The sequence below is a fragment of the Gopherus evgoodei genome, chromosome 9 (genome assembly GCF_007399415.2).
Source record: "Gopherus evgoodei ecotype Sinaloan lineage chromosome 9, rGopEvg1_v1.p, whole genome shotgun sequence".
NCBI lineage: Eukaryota > Metazoa > Chordata > Testudines > Testudinidae > Gopherus > Gopherus evgoodei.
In genome coordinates this window covers 80,219,115-80,231,351 of record NC_044330.1, presented here as the reverse complement: position 1 = coordinate 80,231,351, position 12,237 = coordinate 80,219,115, and positions in this window count along the sequence as shown.

Below are 12,237 nucleotides of genomic sequence, written 5' to 3'. Positions count from 1 at the left end.
ACACATACAATCGACTGTATAAAAACGATTTCTAAAAAAAGACTTCTATAAATTTGACCTAATTTCGTAGTGTAGACATACCTCAAGAAGAGTTAGGGAAGTCGACCAGAGAGCATCTATTTATACGTTTATTCACGTAGCTGGAGTACCATAACTTAGGTCAATTTACCTCTGTAGTGAAGACAAGCCTTAAGTGTAGACTTTGCGACCAAAGATTCTAATCCTGCAAACAATTATTCATGTACTTAATTTTACATGTCCCCTTTGGGAGAAAAATTAAAATTAAGGATATCTGTGTTTGCAGGTGGAGGGTCTTGATTACAAATGCTTTGAGGCAGGGATCATGTCTTTGTATGTGGTGATGATGTCAAACACAAAAGGACCCCAATTTGATTGGGGCTCTTGGTACTATGCAGTATAATTATTAAATCATAATAATATTCCCCATTCTTTCTAGAGGTTTGGATCTGAGTTGTAGAAATTCACTACACATTTGGCATACACATCTATGTCCAAAGTTTGAAGTCTTTTCATTCAAAAGTCATTTCCTTAGTCTTTGTCGTGAGGACATCTATTATTTTAAAATCTTTATGAGATGTTTGACAATATACATTTAATTCACTCATCCTTTAATAGTTAAAATATTTGTTTGAATATCTTTTGCAAAAGCAAATAGCACCTCTTCCCTTCCTTGTCTTCCCTTAATGTGTAGTGAGAATGCTTTCTATGTCATTTTCACAAACTGTGGTCAAGTTATACCTGGATCTTGACCCTATGCTAGCGAAAGGAACTACCTGACTGCAGAAGAAAGGGAGGTACTAGCTAGGAAGAGGACACCAAGATGCCCCCATATTCTTCAGCTGCCCAGTTTATGAGGGGAACATTTACCCCTTTAAATATAATGGCGGGCTGGAGTTCAGATCTATGCCCCCTCCAATTTCATGTACTCTGGATAGAAAAAGGTACCACTGCCTTTTCTTTTCCTGACAATTTGATAATCACTCCCAAATTCTACTGGCCCTAGAAAATCTTGACTTGGTTGGCAGGATGGCACACAAGCATATGTTATTCAGCTATCTGAATAGAAAGAGGATATAGTTAGAGAAAATAGCCAGTAGGGGGACAATATAATTATTCACTTCTGTAGTACTTTCCATCTGAGGATATCAAAGTGGTTTACACGTTTTAATTAAGACTTATAACAAGCTTGTCACCTTATTTATTGTCCATACATTTTGTATGTAATAATCCTGAATCTTTTATTATGCTGCTGCTTTCCCTTTATATATTCCCCTTCCTTCTCCAGTGAGCTTTTAAACACTTGGTATGAAAAAAATAAATAAAACCACCACCATAAAAACCTCTACGCTTGAGAGAAAACTTTGTTTGGGAATTCCTTGTAGTGCTGAGCCGAGAGCCAAGAATCCAAATTTTGACACATTTCCCCTCTTATTACCTGAGGACAGGGGAACCACAATGGTTTTTAAATGTATCATCTTGTATAAACATCTGTGATGTTCCCCTCTGGTGTTGTCTGGACCAGTGATCTGCTAGACAACTCCAATCCTTGACTCTGGGAGCCAGCCATACTGTGCTCTGCTGTGAGAAACCCTCACTCCTGGGCTTTTCACACACAGCCTCTGGCATGTAAGCTGCTCCCAGCTACTTGCAAGTGAATGACACTAGCCAATATCTCTGGTCCAAGACACAACCCTGGGAACCTCCATCTTGCAGTGTCCAGTTATGCCCCCTGTATGCTGCAAGGTTATATGAGTCCGTCAATTTAACAAAGAAATTGATATGTACCAGGCTTGTTATTGCAAGGGGAGCCTCTGACACACTGAAAACCAAACACATTGCTTCAGGTAGAATAAATAAACAGATTTATTAGCTGTAAAGAGATTTTAAGTGATTATAAGTCAAAGCATAACAAGTCAGATTTGGTCAAATGAAATAAAAGCAAAATGCACGCTAAGCTAATCTTTACACTTACACTTAAAAACTTAGATGCTTCTCACCATGGGCTGACTGATTACTTTTCAGTCAGGTTCCCCCCTTTGATCAGCGTTTCAGTCACTTGGTGGTGGTGGTGGTGTCTGTAGATGTAGGTGGAAGAGAGAGCATGGCAAAATGTCTCTCCCTTTTATCATGTCCTTTCTTTCCTCTTGGCTCCCCCCCCCCAACTTTCAGAGTCAGGCGAGCATTACCTCATCGCAGTCCCAAACTGATCAAAGGAAGGGGGTGACTCCCTCAAGGGTCTAACAGATTCTTTTTTGCTGCGTAAGCCAGTGTCCATTGTTCCTGTGAGGCTGCGCTGGGTTTGTGCCATCCATGCCCTGACGAGGTGTGAACTGCCTCTCTGTTCTTGGAGAGTTTTTGCACGGGCTTGCTTTAAGCCATGAGGATACATTTTCAGCCTCATAACTGTATATATAAAATTATAATATATAACCTTACTTTAACATTACTGTAAAAATTACTATAATATTACTATAACAACCATGCTCAGTGCATTATGAGCCTTTTGAAGACACCCAACATGACAAACTTGCATTGGATACCACACAATCATTTCATAAAGATGAACATGGTAGGTGTTCCCCCTAGGTACAGAGCATCACATCATCATCATGGTTTTCTGCTTTGGAATGATACAATCTCTCTTAAATTCCCTGAAGAAGAAGAAGAAGAAGAAGAAGAAGAAGAAGAAGAAGAAGAAGAAGAAGAAGAAGATACAATGTTCTTTGATAAAATACTCTTCCTTAATTCAGAATGGAACATGTCAAAGGTTTTTTCCTGTTCTGGACTGAGAATAGATTCACAGCTGCTATTTCTATACTTCGTATCAAACAACCAGAAATATATGTATATACACACACACTTAATCTAATATACACACTTGTGGCCACATAAAAAAAATTGTACTTCACAGTAGTAGGTTTGCCTAGGTATACAAGTTCATGATGGAGCTGAAGCTTAAGAGGTCTGTATTCAATAGGTGGAATAGGAAAGTGTAAAGGGACAGGGGGGAGGTAAAGAAGGAAACAGGATCAGTGAATTTTTAAAATTAACTAATTGTGGTAATTTTTTTCTTTCACACAGACAGTCCCTGGGGTTTGTTGTATAGTGTAGAAAAGCAAATTGAGAAGCATAGATTCTGGGGGAGGGAAGGTAAGAGAAGGGGAATTAAGAGTAAAAGCTACCTATCATGAAAGCCTTGGGGCATCCTTGAAGCTAGCAGCTATATATCATGATTTTTGTTTTGAACTTCAGCTTGATGCTTTGGACAAAAAATGCATATGTAAATATATACAGTGTGCTTGGTTGCTTAAGCCAGACGCTGAGTGATTTACTCTGAAGGACTGTTTATGCTATTTACTCACATCCCTGGTACTGCCTCTCATGGGAACATAAGCCCTCTGTGACTAACTGTATTAATCATTGTGACACAGACATGCTCTGGCAGGTATATTACATCTGTGTCGGACCATTTTCTTGATATTACACTGAAGGGGGTAATACTGTGTGTCCTCTGCTGAGAGCTAAGAACTAGCTGGTTGTCACACTTACTGCGAGATGTTTGTATGTGAAACAACTTTAGCTACATAATATGTAGGATATTATTTTCCAAAACTGGAAGTGAAACTTATCACCTGAGGCAGAGGAGTCCCAGAGTTAACCTAGTCAGCACTGAGAAGGAGGGATGTCCTTTGCTTGCTGTTTGGACCAGCTGGAGACTTGACCATTTACAAAAACACACCCCAGGAGAGCTCTCTGAAGAGAAGCCCCCCCACCTTGACTAAAAGACAATCCCAATGTATAAGAGCAGAAGCAGTGGGCCAAGTTGTGATCCTTTATAGGTGGAGATTCTCTGCCAGTGGGAGTAGCTCGTGAAAGAGGGATCCCAGCTCTCTGGGCTGGACAAATGCTGCAAGGACTAACCTTTGGGTGAGAAATACCTTATTAGACTAGGAAGTAACTTGTTTATAAGTAGAGGCTATAGATTGTCTTACATTTTTGTTTTACTTGCAACCTTATGCTTCAAAACCTTTATATTTGCCTTAATTTGAATCTCTACCTCAAGCTCTGTTAAATAATCTTCAGTTTGGTTTTACTATAGGCACATCTAAATGCCTTATGCTAAGGAGAGTGTTGAACAGGCATGCACCAGGGAACAGGTGTGTACTGCTTCCACAGAGGCTGCAGATCAGTACATTGCAGGTGTCCAGAAGACAAAGTAAGGTGTATGCATTGCTAACCTGCATATGGAAAGAGTTGGGGACGTGGCTCTCAGAGCTGCATGCCTGAATTTCTAGTAGTCAAAGGCTGGAGCACAGATAGGACTCCCTCCTGCTGTAAGCAGGTGGTAGTGATTGCCCTTGGCACCTCAGATAACCCCAGAATGTGTCTCCCTTATTACATGAGATGAGGTGAAATATCTGTTTTTCTACTCCATCCAAACCATACACTTGCCAATTTATTATAGCACAGCTAGGCGAGAAGTTAGAAAGAGGAAGGGTTGTCCAATGATTAATGGCACTAGTCTAGGAACTGAGCTCAGTTCCCTGTTCTGCCACAGGCTTCCTGTGTAATCTTGGGCAAGTCATTTACCCCCTCGTTGCCTCAGTTTGCCATTTGTAAAATGGGGATAATAGCCCTTCCCGTCCTCACAGAGGTGTTAGGAGGATAAATACATAAAAGATTGAGATGCTCAGGTACTGTTTCTACCTACTTGTGTCTCAGACATAACTAGATACAGAAGCAATTTGGAAGATACGTATTAGGTCACTGAACCCATTGCCTTATAAGGGTATGGTCCTGAAAGAGAAAATTTTAAAGTAATAGCAAAAAACTACATCTCTTTTTCCAAATGTTGGCACTTGCACACCTGTTCTCAAAGTAATTAGTTGAGCTGGGCTTCTGCTAGATGCTTCTTTTCTCTGAACTCTCAGATAGCCCAAGTATCAAAAAAATTCCCTTTTCATCTCTGTTTGGCCAAGATAGTATGCCAATTCTTTCTAGATGGAGACCTAGCCAATGCCTTTCTTATCTTAAAGTAATGCCCACTCCAACTTACTCTATCTGGGACTAACTTTGATGCACTTAAAAGCTTCAGGTAGTGTAGAATGTAGCTGTCTGCCTTTTAGGTAGGACAGATCAAAAGGATCATGTTGCTTCTCTGCTCTATATTTCTACACTGCCTGCCAATTCACTTCTGGATGAAATTCAAGTAACTTTCTACTGTCTGTAAGCCTTAAAAGGCTTAGGGTACCAGTTACTTCACAGATAAGCTCTTTTCCAGAATGCCACCATGACAAGGGTACTCAGAAAGAATTGTTTTAGCTGACTGACTATTCCAAGGTTGAAGCACATAGCAGGCAACATTGGATACATTTGCCACCGGAGCTTGACCTCTCTGAAAAAACGTGATGCTGAACCTGGATACAGTTACAGTAAAAAGGCTAAACACATCACCTTGTTCCGAGTTTTGCACCTCAAATGCCTATATGGGTCTTTGAATCTCCAGGCACTTATTGTTCAAGCTGCCATTTGCCATCTATAGTGTTTGCTAGGGAGCTGGACCAGCTACTGTGGAAGTTTAGGAAGTTCTATTAAAGATCTTTATGGAACCACTTTAGTATTGTGAAATGCACCCGTATCACAATACTGGGCATCCTTGAACTTAAAAATAAATAATATCACTTATCAGTGTAATGCCTAACCTTGATCTTTTTGTAGAGTTTAAGGACAGAAGGGGCCATTAGACCATCTAATATGACCTCCTATACAAGATACCCCTATACTAATCCCAAAGACTTTAGACTAAAGCATTTCAATCCTCAAGGCACTAAACTATGTATCACAAGTAGAAAACAGGAGAGACCAAGCTGCCCCAAGCTGCAATGGCAGGGAACTGATTAGATGAGGTATGCTCAGAGGATCCCAGCAAATGAACCATACCCCAAGCTACAAAGAAAGGAAAAACAAAACAAAAAACACACAAAAAACAACCCTACCACACACACACACACACACACACACACACACACACACACACACACACACACACACACACACCAAAAAAAGAGTCCATGCCAATTTGTCCTGGAGAAAATTCTGTCTCAATCCCAAATCCAGTAATCAGTATGAGCATTAAAGCAAGACACACCAGCCATGTATCTAGAAAGAAGATTCTCTGTAGCATCTTAGCAAACTGTTCCACCTGGTCTGGTGTCACATCTCTAGTTGTGGCCAATCACTGATGCTTCAGAGGAAAGTTCAAAAAAATCCCAGAACACATCTAGTCAATTGTGCATCGGGGGAAAAAAATCCTTCCTGACCCCTGTAGGTAACCTGCTCAAGCCCTGAAGTATAAATATCTAATTGTTCTCATGATCTTAAAGGCAGAGCTTCAAGTGTTATGAGCACGTTGAGGGTAATGCAGACAACTACAATATTTTCGAAATATTCTAATTACAAAGTATTATAAAATATTACTTAACAATAATACTTCATACTTATGTAGCTACTTGGATCTAAGAACACAACTTGTCCCAATATTCCTCTGTCCCCAGAATCTTTTGCCTAGTGTAAAACAACCCTTCATCAATCATTCTTATCCCACCTGACTTATACTGTCCTTTCAGATTTACCCTTGCCCTCTAAAATGTGTAAGATAAGTACATGCAAAGGTCAAAATAACATTACTGGAAGGTTTTAAAATCCAGTTTCTTATTCAAGGGTTCAGTTTTCAATAAGCTCATAAGCATTTGTTATTTTGACCTTTGCATATAATTTTGCAAAAGTATTGGGGAGTGACTCTGGGCAAACAGAACAGCTGTTAGGCAGTTGTGACTCAGGGACCCTTGGTGACAACTGGCAGAGAGCACATGGGTTTATAGGGTTTTACAGAGATCCCCAAGGTTGGATATCTGCATAACAGTTCACCAAAGAGTGGCATGTGAATTCTCTAGCAGGAGCCAGTTGCCCACTGATTATCATTTGCAAAATGTACGTAAAGATAATATTAAGGAGTTATGTATGTATACTGAATGTTGTGTTCTTAAAGTCTTGGTGTTAAGGCAGGTCACCAAGAAGTGACATACCTCAGAGACGTTGCTTTCAGGGAGAAGATAATCACCTAATCCCTTGCAGTGTCATTTGTGTATTGTCTGCCTATTTGCATATTAAGCCAAGTGAGAACTGACAGACTGCAAAATCTACAAGAGGGGAAATTTACAGGAAGAAACAAACAGCAGGGGGTGTCCTGTTTGTGAGCAAAGATAAAGAATTGATCTGGTATATCTTGCAGAGTAATGAGACAAACTAAATCCTTCATCTAGGAGGCAAACAGACAGCATCCATGTCTCATGAAAGAAGGATCACAGCCTGTCTAGCTATAAAGCACTGCAAGCATTTTGGGTGAGCAATACTTTATTAGACACGAGAGTATCTTGTTACATAAGTCAGGACTATAGAATGAATGTTATAATTTGATTTTCTATATAATCATTTGTTTACTACTTGAACCTCTGTGCTTTGTTAAACAAACATATTTGTTTTCACTATAAACAAATCAGGGTGCTGTGAGTTGAGCAGAGCAGTGATCTGAGGTGTACTGCTCTGGAAGCAGTGGACTAGTGAAAACTGAGAGTGGGCAGTTGAACTAGGGGTTAAACCTTCCAGGGAGATACTCAGGAGGCTCAAGAGTTGGAGTGTGCCCATTGCTAACCTATAGAGAAACAGCAATCCTATGAGGCCTAGGAGGGAGGTCTTGTACTGCCTGAGGCTGATGGAGTTGGGGAACTGACCCACAGCAGGAACAGACAAGGCTTTCTCACACTAAGGGCAGGTGGTAAAGAGGTGGTAAAGGGCAGGTGGTAATGTCCCAGCATTCAATAATGTCTCTGAAATAGCTTTGGATATGAAAATATGTTTTACTGAGACAGGAAGTATTAGCCAGGATATGGGGTTTATTCCCTGTTTTCTTAGTGAAGCATTCAATATTTAGATCCAAATGTCTAGCTCCCTAAAGTTTGGGACAAGTTTTAGACACTGAGTTTTGGCGTTTTCCCATATAAAGACCAAAGACATTTGCAAAATGTGGATCTAACTCTGTGTTTGGTTTTCAAACATCTCAAAAATATAGCGGGATATGGATCCAGGGGCTTACTTCAGGGACTCTTCCGTTATACGGCTCACCAAGGGATCTTTAACTTCCACCTAGACAGCTATCAGAGATAGACAGAAAGGAACTCAGTTTAGTATCTCAGACCTGAAAGTCTGAACAACTAACAGTGCACTCCATTGCACTACAGAAGAGCTTTGCATGTTTTCCATATAATTTATAACTGAGGCCAAATTTTCCAAAATTGTAAGCACATATACTATATTTGAACTTGCAAACAGACATTTGCATGTACAGAATGGATTGTCAACTGCTTGAATTTGAATATTGAATATTGGTATTGACAATTACACGTGTAATCGTTCAAATGCAGACTTCATAGACATCAGGTCTGGAGAATTTTACTCGGTGCTTGAGTAAATTGTCTGTGTTTATTCAATTATAACAATTAATTTGGACCAAGTTAAGATCCACATTGCCAGGATTTAGGAATACAGTACAGACCTTGTGATAGGTTTCATTTAATAATTTTTGATAGAAAGCCCACACAAATCCACTAATCACCCGAAAGCTTTCTTAGGGCACAGTAGTAATACATAAATTCATTATGGGAATGCTTGGTAAAAGTGTCTCAGCTCACCTTGGACAACTTCAACAATTACTGAAGTAAACAGAATCAGAAAAAGGATACTAATTGGTATTTGGAAAGCGCACACTCATAATTACATACTCTAGTCATGTCTTTCTAACATAATAGTGAAAATACAGTGGTACTGGGTAGCTCAGAGTATAAATAGCTGAGTGGTAGGAAGCTGATCAGAATCTTGAGTTTTACAAACAGAAAATAATCTATTTGGTATAATTTAGGGAAAAGAATAATCAGTCTCCATCTATAAATGTCCAAAAGCCAAAGCTATTACAACAAACAAGAAATGCATCCCAGCAAGCCTCATGCTTGATGTATTTGCCTTGGAGCACCTGCATTACTGTAATTGTCTGGGCTTCATAATTAATGAGAACTGTTGGAGCATATCAAACCCCCCAAGCTTCAGCTTCCACTGACTTTGATACAGCTAACCTCTGACTCAGGAAACGCAAAGATGGACAGGGAAGTATTGGTAAGCAGTTGTGTATTAGACAACCACTTGCAATTCTGGAGGACATTCCATTTACTAGCCCAAAATACAGGGTTGTGCAAGAGCAAACATAAAAAACAGACAAAATCATTTGAGATTCTAGGAAGCTCTTTGTTTTTGTTCACTAATGTAAAACACAACATTGAAATAAGCAAACGAGAAATAATAACTGTGTTAGTTCAGTAGGCAAAGAATAAAACATGAAAATAACTGTTCTTTAATTAACTTTGGCCCCAGGCCCTATGTATGGACAGGATCTCTAGCTGTGGTTGAGATGAAGTTAATGCAGCTGAGGAAGATGGGGGTGGGAGAAGGGGCACAAACATGGCTTCATGATTTCTTTGTGACTTCCTGACACTGGAGTTCAGGGGACTGAATCAGCCTCCAGCTTGACTGTGAGCAGCCTCAGACTGCATGTTTGCTGAATTGCTAAGCATTAATATTTTAAGTCACTTTATTTAAGATAAATATTTGTAAGTGAGCATCCTCTGTTTTTTGTTTGCAATCTTGCTGTAGTCATGTTGGTCCCATGATAAGAGAGAGGAGGTGGGTGAGGCAATATCATTTACTGGCCCAACTTCTGTTGGTGAGAGAGGCAAGCTTTCAGACTTACACAGAGCTCTTCTCCAAGTCTGGGAAAGGTACTTAGAGCAGGTCTATACTTAAAACACTGCATAGGCACAGCTGCGCTGTAATTCTGTAGTGTAGACCAGGGCTTAGAGCAGTAGTTCTCAACCTGTGACCCAATCAGCACACAGCTGCAGCCCATGTGACATCCTCAGGCCCATACAGGTAGTATATATACTGTGTGGATGGGTCCCACATAACACAGAGATCTGCATATGCAGCGTACAATGGTAAATAGGTTTAGAACCACTGGTTTAGACTATCATGCCTAAATACAAGGTAGAACAGATGGGAGTTCATTTTGAATGCTCTCTTGTACTGTGTATTAAGTGGGTAGTTAACACTTCTGCTGTGATAGGATAAAGGAGGGTAAGTGGGTTACAGACCTTTCTAATGAGCCATAAATCCAGTGTCTTTACTGAGTCTATGCTTTTTTTAGTATCTAACTAAGTTATGATTTAAGGTTCCAGGCTCATCTTTTGAAAGTGTGCAGATTTCCTTTGAGGATGAGGACTGAAGAGTCTGCTATGATGCAATGGGGTGGAGGCAGGGCTGGCACTACCATTTAGGCAGCTTAGGCAATCGCCTAGGGCGCCAGAATAAATGGTGGGCGCCATTTTGCCAGAGGGGGCAGCAGGCGGCTCCAGTGGAGCTGCCGCAGTCATGCCTGCGGATGGTCGGCTGCTTGCATGGCTCCGGTGGACCTCCTGCAGGCACCACTGCGGCAGCTCCACTGGAGCCACGGAGCACCGGACCCTCCGCAGGCACCACTGCGGCAGCTCCACCGGAGCTGCGGGACCAGCACGCGGGGCGGCGAAATTGCCGGCCGCCTAGGGCGCTTAAACCCCTAGCGCCGGTCCTGGGGGGAGAGTGTTGATCATCCTAGCAGTGGACATATGTCTCTATTGATCCAAAAACTACCCCAGACATACTAAGAAATCTTATCTACAGCAGGCACTCAGATACTGCAGAATATGCTCCAAAGAGAAAGTCTGGGGTACACACCTTAATGCACTTAAAATCACCTTCAGCAAACAAGGACACACCACCAGAGAAGTAGATCACATCATGGAATGGGCCACCCAAATACCCCCAGAGATCCTGTTTTAATATGGCACAAAAAATAACAAAAAACAAACCTCCAACTGCACGCCCCTTGTCACCTATCACCCCTCACTGCAATCCCTAAGGGGTATCATTAAACAATTACAACTCGTACTCAATGGGGAGCACATGCTGAAAGAAATCTTTCCTGAACCCCTCCTTTTCTGGCCTTGAAACAACTCCTGAACTCTGGATCTTATTTCTGATGAGCTTGTCCACAGACCAGGACACACCAACTGAAAAGCAGCACCAAAACCTATCCTAAGAAAAGAAGCAAAACCTGCAGACATATCTCCACTGCTATCATGATCAATATTCCTTCAAAATGCACCTTTCAAGATCCATGGGTCCTATACATATCTATCACCCCATGTGCCATACCTCATCCAGTGCACTAAATTTCCCAACAACGTGGATGAAACCGGACAATGGCTACATTCTCAAATGAACACAGTAAAATGATAAAAGACAAAAACATCATGTCACCCAGGAGCAAACACTTTTCACAAAAAAATCACTCCATATCAGATCTCTCAGGCCTTGTTCTCTTCAAAAAAGTAGCCTTAATTCATAATTTTGCTAGATACTAAAAATCATGGACTCAGTAAAGATATTGGATTTATGGCCCATTACAATGATCTGTAATCCACTAACCCTCTCCATTTGTCCTATAACTGCAGGAGCATTAACTGCCCACTTTACCTTAAATGATCTCTTGCAATTTGTGTTAATTCCTTATGCTTAACAATCTGTTCCACCTTGTATTTTGCTGTGATGCTCTAAGTACCTTTCCCAGACCTGAACAAGAGCTGTCTTGTAAGCAGGGCTGGCTCCAGGCACCAGATGAGAAAGCACGTGCCTGGGGCAGCACATTGTAAGGGGCGGCATTTCGGCCAATCTTGGGGCAGCACATTCTGGCTGCCACCCCGCTCACTGTGCTGCCGGGTCCCCAGGACGCGGCACGCCCTGCTGCCTGCACTGGCCTCCGTCTCCCATGCTGTTCTGATCTCAGCCTGGCTGAGCCGCCTTTAAAGGAGCAGCTGAGCCAGCATCTCCTGCAGCCCCCGGGAGCTCCGCCTGTCCGGCCGGGAGAAGCACCCTAAGGCACCCTAAGAGGAAGCCCTTCTAGCCTGGCTGCGAGCGGACTGCAGCGCCGCCCTTCACTCCTCTGCGAGCCGCCTTGACCACCCTCCATGCGCTCCCTGTGGCTGCCTTTTATTTTTCTTGTCAGTCCTGCCGGCA